This window comes from Bos javanicus, chromosome 18, assembly GCF_032452875.1.
Source record: "Bos javanicus breed banteng chromosome 18, ARS-OSU_banteng_1.0, whole genome shotgun sequence".
NCBI classification, from domain to species: Eukaryota; Metazoa; Chordata; class Mammalia; order Artiodactyla; family Bovidae; genus Bos; species Bos javanicus.
The window spans coordinates 38,657,170-38,670,424 of record NC_083885.1 but is presented as its reverse complement, the minus strand read 5'-3'; the positions used below and the strand labels follow the sequence as shown (position 1 = coordinate 38,670,424).

At 40.8% G+C, this 13,255-nt stretch overlaps 1 long non-coding RNA gene across 1 annotated transcript in view; it reads left to right on the top strand.

Annotated features, from left to right (window-relative positions):
* The first annotated feature begins 1,451 nt into the window (after positions 1–1,451).
* LOC133230381 (uncharacterized) overlaps positions 1,452–13,255 on the top strand; it is a 167,672-nt gene continuing 155,868 nt past the window's right edge. Inside the window, exon 1 of the long non-coding RNA XR_009730837.1 lies at positions 1,452–1,663. This is a non-coding gene — a long non-coding RNA (uncharacterized LOC133230381). The remainder of the gene's footprint in view (positions 1,664–13,255) is intronic.

The window sequence follows — 13,255 nt, the reverse complement described above, 5'->3', positions numbered from 1 at the left end:
AATAGAAACACACTTCTAGAATACTGAACTGGAGTTCTTCAGTACAGATTTAAAACTCCCTGAAACTGATACAAAAAATTTGCGTATTATGTGTCATACTGTACACAAAAGCTTCAAGGTTTTTCTTGCTTCTTAAAGGGGACTATGCCCTCACATATCCCCCAACCCCAAGAAAGTTAAATTCTGTTAAACCTCGGTTCCAGAGACTGGACATACAGAAAATCAAGTTGAATTATCAAATTAGAAAGAAAAGAGGATTTTCATAGTTATAGACAGGGATGTCAGACAAAATGTTCATTCATACTATAGAACTCCTTAAAGTGGTTCTGAATCTCAACTTGAAATTCAATAGTGTGGTGTGGTGAGGGGAGTCAGATCATAATAGACACAGAAGGTTAATGAAGAGAAGACTTTTCAATGGGAGTTATTTTGTTTGTTTCGTTTTTTAATGTTTCTGATCAAGCCTCAGAATTTCATTTTATTCCAAAAGGTCTATTGGGTTTCTTCTAAGATCCAGACAGTACTCACAATGCCAAAATGAAATGTGTCAACAGGGTCCGACCAAGGACAAAGTAATCATGTTTTCGACAGGAATCCGCTCATTCAGAATCAGCAACGGGGTCAAGATCTTACATTTCTGTAGCGTTTTATACAGAGCTTGCACTTGCCGCTTTCCACGGGACCTTTATTGAGTCACAGTTGGGAGCAAGTGGACAGCAGCATCCTATTCCTTTATAAGGAAAGTTCTGGACTCAGTTTGTGAGATGTGGGGCGCTCCCCAGGACGCTCGGGAGTTTCCCACCCTATCACGGAGAGGTAGAAAGTTCCTGACAATGTGGGTGATGGAGAGCAGACTATAACTAGGAAAGAGGTGGGAGGGTAGGAATGAGCCGGGAGTCAAGTGTGCTTGGGGGAGGTGTAAGCACGTCAGAGTTGGAGGGTTGCTACTGAGGAGGGTTGGAAGGTGAGAGACACCCGTTCGTGAAAAGAAAAGGGAGGGGAGACTCCCTCCTGGAGCGACAGAAGCGGGGCGGGAGCGTCGTCTCTGAGATGAGAGGAAAACGTCGTGAGGGAAGAATCTAGAGGCTGTGAGGTGGGGAACAGTGAGCCTGCCTCAGGAAGGGAAGTTCCAGCCCGACTGAAGTCCCCCATCTCGAGGCGACCTGTTTAACGCAGCGCCCCTGCTCCTCGGCCGCCCTTTTCGTCATTCTCCCCTCAGGGTCTCTCACCACCGAGTGTGTTGGCTCCTGCAAGACGCCCAGCACCATTGTCACCTCATGAACTGTCCGCGCCACAAATTCAAATCAGAGTTCCAGAGCCTAGCGCTCCGAACTTCTCCCAGAGTGAAGGACAAATGGACCAATGGAAGCCCCGCTGGCCACAGACGTACAAGACGGTGGGCGGGACGAAGGGTCGGGGTGGGCAGAAGAGCGTTGTCTTGACGACGGCTTCCGGTGCTGCGGTGACTTACCGCCGGAAGGCGAGAGTCCGCGGGAAAAGCGATCTTGTTAGGTGGTTACTGTGGCTTGGGGCTGAGGCGGTCCCCTCAAGAGTAACCGCGGGCTTGTGCCACTGTCATGCCACTGGCCTTCGTTTCCTTTAGCCTTCTCGCTCACCAAAAGATTTTCCCGTCCAGTTATAAAGTGCAAGTTGTTTGCCAAAGGTAAGCGTGTAGTATAACACCATTCCCTTGTTTTTTGAGGGTAACGGAAACTTGAGTCCACTTTGTCACCAGGGAGCGGGTACTAAAAAAAAAAGAAAAAAGTGAAAATTTGGATTTCTAAACATTAAGTAAAGTTTTACCGTGTGCATTTTTACTGTATTGTACGCAGTTTGTAGTCTGAAATATTGGGTGCGATTTTATATACAATTAAATTTAAAATTCTGGTTCTTTAGGACCCGCAAATTTCATCTGAACCGGGTATATTAAAGACCTTTAATTTTAAAATTTTATGTAACCATCTAGAAGCTTCTCTAACTTAAGTTCTTAATCTCCCGTAAATCTCAAGTTAGATGGTATAAGATGGACACGTTCTCTGAGTCCAGACCATTACAAGAGTCAAACTAATTCGGCTGAGGTGCCTCTTTTCATACAGAATCACTTGAATCTAAAATAATTGAAACCAGATGCTAAGCATGGCTCCTTTAGTTCAATGTGTATCTCTTGGCGATAATGGTCTCACTTCAGTCTCTCCTTTATGGAAGAAAGTAAGCACTGTTGAAGGAGGAAAAATAAGGCTTCTTACAGACAGGTATTAAAAACAAAACAAAAAAAACTTAGGAGCTTTGAAACACATCTTTTAACAAAAGTCGTTAAATTCTTGTCACCAAAATCTAAAAGAAAAAGTTCATAATTATCTGCTTATCAAGAAGAATTTCTTCCTTTACACTTAAGGCAGGGAAACATTTATGAAAGCTTAGATCTATATGTTTAGGTCCCTGCCAACCCTTTTCTTAAAATTCCAACTTCAAAACTCCCTGCTAATGAGCACTTTTCCAGCAGTTTGGATGAAACGTTCTGAATAACTTCTTCCGCCTGGAGGTTAGAAATTTCATTAAATAAAAAATTAAATATATTAGAATACTTAGGTATGAAACATTAACGAACTGAGTAACATTCTTCAGAAGAAGAAGCACTTAAGAAAACATAGGCCACCTGCATTGTGGAGCCATCTCAAATGATGAGATTTGATAGATAGGCGAGAGATCAAAACATGGCCAGATTTCAAAAGAGAATGTTCTGTGAGCTGCTTATTGCCCTCATAGACCATTCAAAAATAAAACCAACTCTCAGCAGAAGCCCAAGAGGCATTAGAGATGAACTAGACTATCCTTTGGATGTCAGTATTGTACTGAAAAAGTCAGTTACACTGTTATTTATCTGCAGGGGGAAATGCCTAAATTTTATAAGGATTTAGAACTTTAATTTAAAAGTGTATAGTGACTATAGAGTTTAGAAAGGAGACTTGAATCTAAGTTAGATGAACTTGGGAAAACAGTGTTGTCTGTAGTAGCATCTGACTTTGTACTCTCCATTCCTCTTACTTAAATGTTCTCTTATTCCTGCTTTTTTGAATCTTATCTTTGAATACCCAGGCCAAATTCTGAGTTTTTCTGAGCTGTAACTCATAGTTAACTGTCTCAGAACACCTATAGAATTAAAAATACACTGTTTATTTGGCTTTTTTCTTTACATTTAGGCCTGGTAGTGTTTTTCTCATTTATGTTGATGAATGTATCTTACATATAACTTGCCTTATCTGTTGGATTCTAAGCTACTTAGAGTTGTATTCACCACTGTACATGGCAGATGACTTGAACATGGTAAACATCATTCTTTCCAATCTCTTTTTTTTGGCTGTGTTGGGTCTTAATTGCAGCATGTGGGATCTTCATTGCCGATTGTTGGATCATTATTGCCAGGTGTGGGCTCTTCGTTGCAGCCGGTAGGATATAGTTCACTAACCGGGGATTAAACTTGGGCCCCCTGTGTTGGGGGCACGGAGACTTAATCACTGGACCACCAGGGAAGTCCCAGTAAACATAATTCTGATGTAAAAATGCCACTGTTAAGATTAATATTAAATATAGTGGCAGCTGCATTAGTTTGCTAGGTTTGCTATAACAATACCACAGACTGAGGGTGTAAACAACAGAAATTTATTTTCTCACAATTCTGGAGGCTGGAAAGTTCAATACTAAGGTATCAGCGGGAATGATTTCGTTCTGAGGCTTCTCTCCTTGACATGTAGTTATGCCTTTGTCTTCACATGGTCTTTAATTCATGCCCATCTGTGTCCAGATTTCTTCTTATAAAGACATCAGTCATACTGGATTAGGGCCCATCCAAAAGACCTCATTTTAATTTAATTACCTCTTTAAAATCCTTATCTCCGAGTATGGTTGCATTCTGAGGTACTGGGGATTAGGACTTCAGAATATGAATTTGGGGGTACACAGTTCAATCCATACAATAATCAACATTCAGAAAGCAGAAATGATTGGCAGTAGTTGTCCATTAGCACTCTCATCTTCAGACCTGTAGATAACATAATTGTGTACATCAAGTTTGTTTAAGATAATAGGGAATGGAAGTGAAAGTTGCTCAGTTTGTGACCGACTCTTGGCGAATTCTCCAGGCCAGAATACTGGAATGGGTAGCCCGTCCCTTCCCCAGGAGATCTTCCCAACCCAGGGATCGAACCTAGGTCTCCCGCATTGCAGGTGGATTGTTTCCCAGCTAAGCCACAACGGAAGCCCAGGGAATGGAAGAGCCTGTGGTAAATCAGAGAATATTTGCCAAAGACTTTCAAATTGAAATTTGTCAAAAAACAGAAAACACAACCCACACACATACACCAGCATGCCACACAATCCTGGGTCATCCGAACAAATAAACAGCAACAACAAAACAAGCAGGCTGATTGGTTTTGGCTCACAGGGGGCTGGTTTACAAAAACCACCAGCATATTTCATTTGGAATCTGTAACCTCTTAAGTGGATACTGGACATAGTATGTTTTTCAATATCCAAAAGACGTTTTCCCCAGACCCGATTGGTTCACACATAACTTTAAGTACCTCCTTTGTTGAAGGAATTGTACTAAGTGCCTCACTGAGATTAAATCCATAAATTTGTCCACATATATCTAATTGTTACAAGGACATCCAGTTTTTGATTAAATTTATAAAATGTGTGGGTTTCCCAGGTAGCTCAGTGGTAAAGAATCTGTCTGCGAATGCATGTTCAATCCTTGGATTGGGAAGATCCCCTGGAGAAGAAAACGGCATCCACTCCAGTATTCTTGCCTGGGAAATCCCATGGACAGAGAAGCCTGCTGGGCTACAATCCATGGGGTTGCAAAGAATCGGACACGACTTAGCGACTAGACACCACCACCACCATAAGATGCACAACCATGCATAATTTAGTATTTTGAGTGGTACAGGTTTATCCTATAAGTGAATTAGAACTCTTGAAAAAAAAGTCTTTATGAGATTATGTGCTCTGATAAGGTCAAGGCTCTGATCTTAAGTACAAGTGGAGACGACAGGACACATATAAGAAAATAATTATAGTGCAAGATAAAAGTGAGACCATAGGAGGGTTATAAAGTACTGTGGGAAATTAAAGGAGGAAAAGATTTCTTCAAGGTTGACGTATTACTAAAGGTATTTAATGCAGGTAGGATTATTCTTTTTTATAGCACTTGGTACTTCGAATATAGCATTAATCAATGTGTTGTATCTGAAGAAACAAGACTCCAGGATTCTTGCCTGGAAAATCCCATGGGCAGAGGAGCCTGGCAGGCTACATTGCCATGGGTTTACAAAGCAGTTGAACATGACTTAGTGACTAAACAACAACAAGTGTCTTAGATGTTATTTGCGTATGTTCACATTTCCCCAGTACAATCTGAAATACTCAAGAATATTTTAATCTTTATATGCTCCAGTCTAGTGTTGTTTAGGGAGAAGGCAATGGCACCCCACTCCAGTACTCGTGCCTGGAAAATCCATGGACGGAGGAGCCTGGTAGGCCACAGTCCATGGGGTCGCGAGAGTTGGACACAACTGAGCATCTTGACTTTCACATCACTTTCGTGCCTTGGAGAAGGAAATGGCAACCCACTCCAGTGTTCTTGCCTGGAGAATCCCAGGGACGGGGGAGCCTGGTGGGCTGCCACCTTTGGGGTCGCACAGAGTCAGACACGACCGAAGTGACTTAGCAGCGGCAGCAGTGTTGTTTAAAAGTATCAGGGTCACCTGGGTAACTTTTTTTTTTTTTTAATTAGAAGATAATTGCTTTACGATGCTCCGTTAGTTTCTGCTATACAACATGAATCAGGTATCAGGTCAGGTCAGTTGCTCAGTCATGTCCAGCTCTTTGCGACCCCATGAATTGCAGCACACCAGGCCTCCCTGTCCATCACCAACTCGCGGAGTTCACTCAAACTCATGTCCATCGAGTTGGTGATGCCATCCAGCCATCTCATCGTCTGTTGTCCCCTTCTCCTCCTGCCCCCAGTCCCTCCCAGCATCAGAGTCTTTTCCAATGAGTCAACTCTTCTCATGAGGTAGCCAAAGTATTTATAGGTGTACATATATTCACTCCCTTGTGAACCTCCCTCCCCTGCCTCATCCCACCTGTCTGGGTCATCAGAGAGAACCAAACCGAGCACCCTGTATTATATAGGAACTTTTTAACAGTAAACTTTTTTCAACTCTGGCTCTGTAGATTCTAATTTAGTAGGCCTAGGGAAGTGGTAGAGAATCTCTGTTTTTAAAACGTTTCTCCCACTTAATGATTCAGATTATCAGCCCCACTTAGAACCTTCTGCCTTGAAGCACCTGGTATATAGTATGCTCTCAATAAGTTCTTGTTACATTAAATGAGTGGAGCTGTGATTTAGTAAGATTAATAAGGCCCCTGTGTGTAGGAATGAATTAGAGTGGAAAATATCCTAGAGGCAAGGAAATCCTATTACACAAGTCCAGTTAAGAGATGAAGCAGCCTTAAACTAGAGTAGGGGCCATAGAAAGGGAGAGAAATAGATGAGAAACGTTGAAAAGGTAAGAGTCTACAGAACTAGGTAAACTTTATATAAGGCACTAGTTCGCAAAACAGTGTAGCTAAAATTTACATGAGGTGTTTATTTCATAAGCAGGTTGCCAGACTCTGTATGAACTCCTGTTTGGTTGGTCCGGGGTGAAGCACATGAATTTGCATTTTTAAAAAATTTATACTGGAGTATAGTTGATTAAGGGACTTCCCTGGTGGCAACAGTGTTGTGTTACTTCCAGGTATACAACAAAGAGATTCAGCTATGCTAATTTATGTATCCTTTTCCCGTTTAGATTATTAAAGAATATTGAGCAGTACTGTGCTATTGAGTAGGTCCTTGTTGGTTATCTGTTTCAAATATAACTGTCAGTCCCCAATTCCCAATCTGTCCATTCCCCACCTTTCCCCTTTGGTAATTACAAATTCATTTTCTAAGTGCATCTGTTTCTGTTTTGTAAATAAGTTCATTTGTATTAATTTTTTTTAGATTCTGCATACAAGTGGTATCATACAATATTTGTCTTTCTCTGACTTCACTTATTAAGTTAATCTCCAGGTCCCTCCATGTTGCTGCAAATGGCATTATTTCATTCTCTCTTTTTTTTTTTTTATGACTACCATGCTTTTGTATATATGTACCACATCTTCTTTACCCATTCATCTATTGATAAATATTTAAGTTACTTCCATGTCTTGGCTATTGTAAATAGTGCCACTATGTATATTCTGTTGCATGCATCCTTTCAAACCATGTTTTTTGGGTTTTTTTTGATATGAGCCCAGGAGTGGGAATGCTGAATCATATGGTAGCTCTATTTTTAGTTTCTTAAGGAACCTCCACACTTTTCTCCATAATGGCTGTTTAGTTCAGTTCAGTCGCTCATGTCCAGCTCTTTGCGACTTCATGGACTGCAGCTCACCAGGCTTCCCTGTCCATCACCAACTCCGGAGCTCACTGAAACTCATGTCCATCGAGTCAGTGATGCCACCCAACCATCTCATCCTCTGTCGTCCCCTTCTCCTCCTGCCTTCAGTCTTTCCCAGAATCAGGGAAAGATTCTGTGAGTCAGTTTTCCAGTGAGTCAGTTCTTCACAAAGTATTGGAGCTTCAGTATCAGTCCTTCCGATGAATATTCAGGACTGATTTCCTTTAGGATTGACTGGTTGGATCTCCTTGCAGTCCAAGGGACTCTAAAGAGTCATCGCCAACACCACAGTTCAAAAGTATCAATTCTTTGGCACTCAGCCTTCTTTATGGTCCAACTCTCACATCCATACATGACTACTGGAAAAAACCATAGCTTTGACTATATGGACCTTTGTTGGCAAAGTAATTTCTCTGCTTTTTAATATGATATCTAGATTGGTCATAGCTTTTCTTCCAAGGAGCAAGTGTCTTTTAATTTCATGGCTGCAGTCACCATCTGCAGTGATTTTGGAGCTCAAGAAAATAAAGTCTGTCACGGTTTCCCTTTTTTTCCCCATCTATTTGCCATGAAGTGATGGGACTGGATGCCATGATCTTAGTTTTCTGAATGTTGAGTTTTAAGCCAACTTATTCACTCTCCTCTTTCACTTTCATCAAAAGGCTCTTCAGTTCCTCTTCGCTTTCTGCCATAAGGGTGGTGTCATATGCATATCTGAGGTTATTGATATTTCTCCCTGCATAATGGCTGTACCAATTTACATTCCCACCAAGAGTGTAGAAGGGTTTCCTTTTCTCCACACCCTCTGCAGCATTTATTGTTCTTAAACTTTTTGATGATGGCTGTTCTTACTCCTGTGAGGTGATATCTTACTGTATTTTGGATTTACATTTTTCCAATAATTAGTGATGTTTAGCATCTTTTCATGTGCCTCTTGGCCATCAGTATGTCTTTCTTGGAGAAATGTCTCTTGAGGTCTTTTTTCTAATTTTTTGATGGACATGAACTGTTTGTAAATTTTGAAGATAAATCATTTGTCGTTGCTTCATTTGCAAGTATTTTCTCCCATTTTGTGGGTTATCTATTCTTTTTTTGCCATCCTGGGATGTAGTCAGGATGTGGGCTCTGCTGCACTCTTTTTTTTTTTTTTTAATTAAAACTTACTTTTGGCAGTGCTGGGTCTTTGTTGCTTTGTGTAGGCTTTCTGTAACTGCAGCAAGTGGGGGCTACTCTTCGTTGCCTTGCGTGGGCTTCTTCTTGCGGTGGCTTCTCTCGTTGCTGAGCACAGGCTCCAGGCGCTCCAGCTCCAGTAGTTGCAGCACGCAGCTCAGTAATTGCACTCACGGGCCCTTGAATGCACGGGCACGGAGGCTCGGTCACTACGGCAAAAGGACTCAGTTTCTCTATAACATGTGGAATCTTTTCCTACCCGGAATCAAACCCTTGTTCCCTGCATTGGAAGGCGGTTTCTTATCCACTGTGCAACCAGGGAAGTCCTCTCTTTTTGTTTATGGTTTCCAATGCTGTGCACAGGTTTTTTAGTTTAATTTGGTCCCATTTGTTTATCTTTTGTTTTTATTTCAATTACTGTAGGAGATAACTGCTGCAACTTAAGTCGAAGAGTGTTCTGCTTATGTTTCCCTGTAGGAGTTTTCTCTCTTTCTTTCTAGCTGTGCTGGATCTTCATTCCTGCATGCAATTCTTTAGTTGTGGCGAGTGGCAGCTTCTTGTTGATGAGCTCGGGTTCTAGGCGTGCAGGCTTCAGTAGTTGCAGCACGCGGGCTCAGTAGTGGTGTTGAATGAAAGTGAGAGTGGACACCCGTGTCTTGTTCCTGATCTTGGAGGAAATGCTTTCAGCTTTTCACCATTGAGAATGATGTTTGCTGTGTTTGTCATATGTGGACTTTATTATGTAGAGATAGGGTCCCTCTATGCCCACTTTCTGGTGAGTTGTTCTTTTTTTTTTTTTTTAATCATAAATGGGTGTTGAATTTTGCCAAAAGCATTTTCTGCATCTATTGAAATGATTATTTGGTTTTTATTCTTCAATTTGTGAATGTGGTATATCACACTAATTGATTTGCAGATATTAAAAAATTCTTGATTCACTGGGATAAATTCCACTTGATCATGGTGCATGATCTGTGTAACATATTGTTGGATTCAGCTTGCTAGTATCTTGTTGAAGATTTTTGTGTGTATGTTCATCAGTGATATTTGCCTATAATTTTCTTTTTGTGTGATATCTTTGGTTTTGTTAATGGCTGGTGGTGACCTCATAGAATGAGTTTGGGTGTGTTCCTTCCTCTGTGGGGATTTTTTTTTTTTTTTTTGCCGGGGAGGGGAAAGGTTCAGGATAGGTGTTAATTCTTCTCTAAATTGTGGTTTTATTCTCATGTGTTCTGCTTGGGGTTTGCTGTGCATCTTGGAGCTGTAGACTTATATTTTAATCAATTTTGGGAGGTTTGTCTAGTATGTTATCAAACATTTTTTCTGTACTTTTCTCTTTTTCCTTTTCCTCTGGGACTCCAATTTTAAGCATGCTAGATTGCCTAATTTTGAACACATGCATCATTAATGATCTGCTACCTTTTTTCATACTTATTCTTTCTGTGTGCTTTGGTTTAGGTAATTTCTGTTGAATTGTCTTCAAAGTTATCGATCCTTTCTTCTACACTGTTCAACCTGCTATTCTGTTCAGTGATTTCATTAATCATTTTGGATATTATAGTTTTCAGTTCTAGTGTTTCCATTTGATTTTTAATTTTTGTTTTTATATCCTGACTGGAATTCCTCATGTTTTTACTCTGACTCATCATCACTCAAAAACTGCTGAAATTTCTACTTAGTTCCTTTAGTCTTTTGTCTGTAACTTTCTTCTAGGTTTCATGGATATCATTCTGTACATGCACAGTTGAGGAGTCAGCCAAGGATCTGAGGAGAGAGATTATGCAGATTTTGCTACCTTTCCCTCTTAGCCCCCAGTGGCTTCCCCTTTATGGAAGCTTTCTGTTTCAACTTCTAGCTGCTCCTATAGCCTCAAACTCCAAACTTTTTATCCCTCAGTCCCCCAAACTGTTGCTTTCTGTTTAAGTACTATTCCATGTGCAGTATGCAGACAAGGAGGTAATCTTAGCAGAAAAATTAGAAAAATGTAGATCTTATTTATTGGCTACTCTTCTTTCAAGGGTCATATCCCCTTCAGCTTCTACCTGCTATTGATTGCTCCACTGCTGCTGCTAAGTCACTTCAGTCGTGTCTGACTCTGTGCGACCCCATAGACGGCAGCCCACCAGGCTCCCCCCTCCCTGGGATTCTCCAGGCAAGAACACTGGAGTGGGTTGCCATTCCCTTCTCCAATGCGTGAAAGTGAAAAGTGCAAGTGAAGTCACTCAGTTGTGTCCGACCCTTAGCGACCCCATGGACTGCAGCCTACCAGGCTCCTCCATCCATGGGATTTTCCAGGCAAGAGTACTGGAGTGGGTTGCCACTGCCTTCTCCTGATTGCTCCACAGTGCCTTCCAATAGTGTTTTCTTTTAGTCAAAATTTATAATTGTCATTGTCAAGAGTTATTGAATTGAATGTACTTCAGTACTTAAGAGTACCAAGTATCATTACATCTGTATTTATAAATGGAAAAAACAAAGGTATGGTTTCTAATACATTGTTGGCTGTTATTCAGTCGCTCAATCATGTCCAGCTCTTTGTGACTCCCATGGACTATACAGTCTATGGAATTCTCCAAGCCAGAATACTGGAGTGGGTAGCCTTTCCCTTCTCCAAAGGATCTTCCCAACCCAGGGATTGAACCCAGGTCTCCCACAGTGCAGGTGGATTCTTTACCAGCTGAGCCACAAGGGAAGCCCAAGAATACTGGAGTGGGTAGCCTATCCCTTCTTCAGCAGATCTTCCTGACCAAGGAATTGAACTGGGGTCTCCTGCATTGCAGGCAGATTCTTTACCAACTGAGCTATGAGGGAAGCCTATTTCTCGGAGTATATATCCAAACTCATATCCATTGAGTCAATGATGCCATCCAACAATCTCATCCTCTGTCACCCCCTTCTGCTGCTTTCAGTCTTCCCCAGCATCAGGGTCTTTTCCAGTGAGTTGGCTTTTTGCATCAGGTGGCCAAAGTATTGGAGCTTCAGCATCAGTCCTTCCAGTGAATGTTCGGGGTTGATTTCCTTTAGGATTGACTAGTTTGATCTTGCTGTGCAAGGGACTCTCAAGAGTCTTCTCCCAGCACCACAGTTGGAAAGCACTGATACTTTGGCATTCAGCTGAAGCATATTGTATATGCAGCTATATTTAGAGAAGTAAAAAGACATCTCCTAGAATGGGGAAAGAATTAGGTAATATTCTTTCAAAACTAATTTCTGGTATTTTAATATTGTGTAAAATTATGGGCTATGGTGGGCATGAAAATGTCCTTTCTTCAGGGACCATAATTGACTGGTGGATCCAGGTACTCGTATGTTTTGGAACCCATTCCCATATTCATTTCAAGGCCATGATTCCCAAGTGATCCTTCCAGGCCATGAGTCCATATGGTGCCGATTGTAATCCAGGTTCTTTCCTATAACATAAGGGACTGTATTAATGGAATATTTTGTCAAAGGGCTCCCATTTGACTGGTCCAAGACCTTAGATGTTCAGCAGCCTGAGACTGTTCCTACCCAGTTCTCCCTCTTTCCATTTTCTCCTTCATAGGTGTCCTAAGGCTTCTTGCCCTCCTTTGCTCCCTCTTTGTTGCCTTTCTCAGGTAAATCCTTTAGTTCATGCTCAATCCCATCTTTGCATCTGCTTTTTGGAAGACCCAGACTAATACATAGACTCAAACTATCAACAGAAAATTGACCAAAGTTGACTTTTTAAAAAGAATATTTTTTAGAGAAAAATACCAAATAGCATATGTAGCAGACACTCCCTCCTCTATGAGGTAGAACTTTATTTCCATCTGCTTGGATATGGGCTGGACTAAATAATTTGATCCTAATGAATAGAGAGGAATTTGCCAGTCCTTTTTTTTTTTTTACTACCTCCTCCCCCACGCACAAACACACACATAAACATTTTTCTTTACACTCTCCCCCACACTCCTGATGAAGTTTTAATATCACAAATATGCTTTATGTATTATATGAATATCAATGTTTAATGCATAATAGAGTAAAATTTCCCCCCAAGATCAAATTTTTATTCCTTTAGGGGCATTGTAATAACCCTCACAGAGAATGCACAGGGTAGAGTATAGATAGGGAAAATTTCTAACTTATTCCAGAGGAAGCTGGCAAATGATCAAACAAGTTATCAGAGTTTATATCACCAGTGGTGATATCATCTTAATACCCTATACCTCAAGTATGATGAAATGCAAAGGGTATTTTTAACCTCTGTGATAGTCTGCCCAAAAAGCTATAACCCCACTCTTATTGTGAGAGAACATTAGACAAACCAAAAATGAGGGACATTCTATAAAATATCTGACCAGTACTCTTCAGGAGTGTCATGGTAATGAAAACACAAGACTGAAAAATTGTCAAATATAATTGAGATTATGGAGACATGACTGCTAAATGCAGTAGTATGTCCTAGATCATATAAGGGAACGCAGTTTATGATCTTTGTAACTTTTCTGTAAATTTAAAATTATTCTAAAATTAAAAGTTAAAAGCACATGACAAAAGTAAAAACCATAGTGTCATCAGTATTCATTATATGAAAATAGTGATTCTAATATTAAAAGCAAAGTAAATACGTA